The sequence below is a fragment of the Gopherus evgoodei genome, chromosome 1, assembly GCF_007399415.2.
Source record: "Gopherus evgoodei ecotype Sinaloan lineage chromosome 1, rGopEvg1_v1.p, whole genome shotgun sequence".
NCBI classification, from domain to species: domain Eukaryota; kingdom Metazoa; phylum Chordata; order Testudines; family Testudinidae; genus Gopherus; species Gopherus evgoodei.
This window is the reverse complement of record NC_044322.1, coordinates 360,089,710-360,092,972: the sequence shown is the minus strand read 5'-3', so window position 1 is coordinate 360,092,972 and position 3,263 is coordinate 360,089,710. Positions and strand designations below refer to the sequence as shown.

The 3,263-nt window shown below is 46.2% G+C and overlaps 1 non-coding gene across 1 annotated transcript; it reads right to left on the bottom strand.

Annotated features, from left to right (window-relative positions):
• Positions 1–2,429: 2,429 nt before the first annotated feature.
• LOC115644672 lies at positions 2,430–2,539 on the bottom strand. The gene has a single exon (XR_003998587.1). It is a non-coding gene; the product is annotated as a U6 spliceosomal RNA (small nuclear RNA).
• Between the last annotated feature and the right edge of the window lie 724 nt (positions 2,540–3,263).

Below are 3,263 nucleotides of genomic sequence, written 5' to 3'. Positions count from 1 at the left end.
TGCAGTGTAAACGTTCAGGCTCGGGCTGGAGTCCCGGCTCTGAGGTCCGTGCCCCTCACGGGGCTTCAGAGCCTACCTGATCCTGAACATCGACGCTGCAATTTTTAGCCCTGCAGTCCGAGCCTGAGTCAGCTGACCTGGGCCAGCCACAGCTGTGCTGTGGGCATAGGTATTAGAACCAGGGGTGCTGGGGTTGCTGCGGTGTATGATGGAAGTGGTTTCCATCATACACAGGGTTTACAGTTTGGTTCAATGGCTCTAAGACCCTCTCCCACTATACAAATCGTCCCCGCACCCCTGGCTGTGGGTCTTTGATTGCAGGGCAGAGGCACCCTAAAAAGCCACACCAGGCAGTATGAATGAGCTCCTCACTTCCTGCATGGCCGGCCGGTGTAATTACCACTGCCTGTACTTGTTCTGAATGTGGATCCTAATTAGATATAAGTGGCAAAGAAATAAGCTGCAAATGCTGATGTGAGCTGCTGCTGAAGAAATATATCCTGGAATAAAAGAAATTGGGGTCATCACCTGACTATATTTATTTAATGCGAGTTGTTGATTGACTTGTGTTTACATGAGTGGTCACAGCTCCTGCCTCCATAGGAGGTTTCTATCTTCCTGTCAGCAGACTGACTGAAATGAATCGATTCATTGGCTTTAATTGCCTGGAGTAACTGTGGGTCCCTCAGCAGTGGCAGGCAGCAGCGGTGATGGTAATCCCACTTTGTACTGATGTGCCTCTTTGCTCACAATGGGAGGATCTCCATGGACTATGTGAAGCTGGGGAGGTAGAATCATGCCCATTTTGCAGCTGCAGAAACTGAGGCACGCTGAGGCTAAAGGGCCCATTCCCACTCCCACTGAAGTTAATGTGAATTGTGCCATGATAATAATACTTCTGTTTCCCCACTCAGTGTCTTGTAAGCTAGGGAGTGTCTCTTATATTGTATGTTTTTGCAGCACTTCACACAATGGGGCTCTAATCTTGGTTTGGGCCTCTAGCTGCTGCCACCAACATTAAATAATAAGAAGTGATTTGCCAAGTCACAAACAATGTCATTGGCAGAGTCTAAAGGAGCAGCCAGCTCTCCTGACTCCCCATCCCTTGCTTTAACCATTAGACAATGCTGCCCCCACCCTTAATTTGAACAAAGCACTGTGAAGGAAAAACCCCTCACAAATGGGAAAATGGGGATTTAACCCCTCTCATGCCAGTCCCTCTCTGAACTCCCTACGGAGTTTGTTCTGACACATACACAGTGCCTTGAGAACAGATTATCATTTGGTCATTATGTGTATGAACCACATTGACATTGTCTTTCTCATTTAGAACATAAGATCCTTGGGATAAGGACCATGTCTTACTTTTCACTGAGGCCCCTAATGCTGCTCAATAAATCCTAATAAAAATACTTATGGCCAAGGACCTAACTTTCATTGGAAGTGGTAATTCAGCAATACCCTTTAACTCCCTAGATAAGCTTTTACCAATCAGTTAAACTACTAAATATCTCAATGTGAGTTATCCTGCCTCTTTGTTTTACAGAATTAACCCATGGAACTGTCTGCCACAGGATATAACTGACATGACAATGTAACGACAGAACACACAACACCTGTCTTGAAAACTGCCTAATACCCACTCATTCTTCTTAAAGTAAGGTTGCTGCCTTGTAGGACCTTATTCCTAGCATGCTTTTCAGGGGGCCAGCACTTTAAATTGTGCAAGGCAGCTGCAGCTTTAAAGCAGCCATTTGGTAACTGTTGTATCTTCATCTCCTCTAGCTGATAAGTGCTCTTAACTCCTGTTATGTTTTCCCCTTTTTATTCCTGCGGAGATGGCACGTTCCCACCAAGGCCAAAAGCTCTGTAAGATTATGTGTATTTATAGGGCAAATGGGAGCATCCATAGTGGGCCCAGTGGTTTAATCCAGTATGGCCATGGGCAAATACCTAATTCACCACAGCCCCTCCCTTGCTCCAGAATTCAAACCTGACCTTTTGGGAAGTTCCAGGTTTGTTTAAATCACTTCCTCCATCTTTGCCAATGCCTGGCTAGCAGCAGAAATTCCAAAGTACGGTGAGAGGGACTGTTCTCTTGATACGTTTCTCCTGACTCTGTAGGCCTGAGAGGACCAATTCTCCTCTCCTTTATGCTGCTCTAACTCTACTGAGGTCAATATGGGACAGCGCCTCAGCTGGTGTAAACCATCATCGCTCCATTGACTCCAATGGACATGCCAACTGCAGATCTCTGGCCCATTGGATTTATACCTGGAGAAAACTGAGCTCAAAGGTTTTGAGAAACATCTTTACTCTAGGGTAGGGGGCCAAACATTTTGATGGCTCATACCACTGTCAGGCCTTCAAGGCCCTGATCCTATGAGGCAGACCTTGTAGCAAGAAAGGACTACCCAGTGGTTAGGGCACTAGGCTAGGAACGCTTCACGAATTTGCATGTCATCCTTGTGCAGGGGCCATGCTAATCTTCTCTGTATCGTTCCAATTTTAGTATATGAGCTGCAGACTTGAGACACTCAGATTCAGTTCCCTGGTCTATGACCGTTCTCATGGCAACTAGGATTGTTGGTCATCTTGTCATCCCCTGTCTCCAGCCTGAGAGAGCTTTGCGTGTGCTTAACTGGGTGTCAGCTCCCTAAATCTGGGAGCCTGTTAGCCCATCAAATACTCTCCTCTGCCCTATACCAGCCCTGTCTTCACCTTGCAGGTTAACAATAGGAGCACTTGAATCGCTCCCCTGTGATATCCAGCTCCTGACTCTGGTTAGCCACAAAAATCCCATTTGCTCTGCCCCAAACCAGCAGTGTGACTTGGTTTACTAGTTTTACCTTAAACAACCGCTCCTGGAAACTGCACTGCACCTGTGAGCAATTACAATCAAACAGAAGTGGGTTTATTTAAGAAAGAATGGAGAGTTAACTAGAACTGAGAGAGTCGTGGAAACAAATGGTTACACCGCAAAACAAAATCATAGAACATGAACCTGAGTCCACCTTTATCCAAAGTCACCTTTCCTATCTGATAAAGTAGGTCCCCCCCCCACCCAATTCAGTCTGTTGCAGAGCTGGCTGGTTTCACAGAAACCAGGATCCATTTTTTCATTGGCGCATCCCTGCTCCCCAAGGTGTCCCCTCAGTGAAAGGCCACCTCATGCCTTCCCTCTTTCTCTGTTATCCTGAGACAGTCTTTTGTCTTTATTCCTGTTCTTTTTTTTACTTCCAAAAGGTTTTGACTGTTTGCAG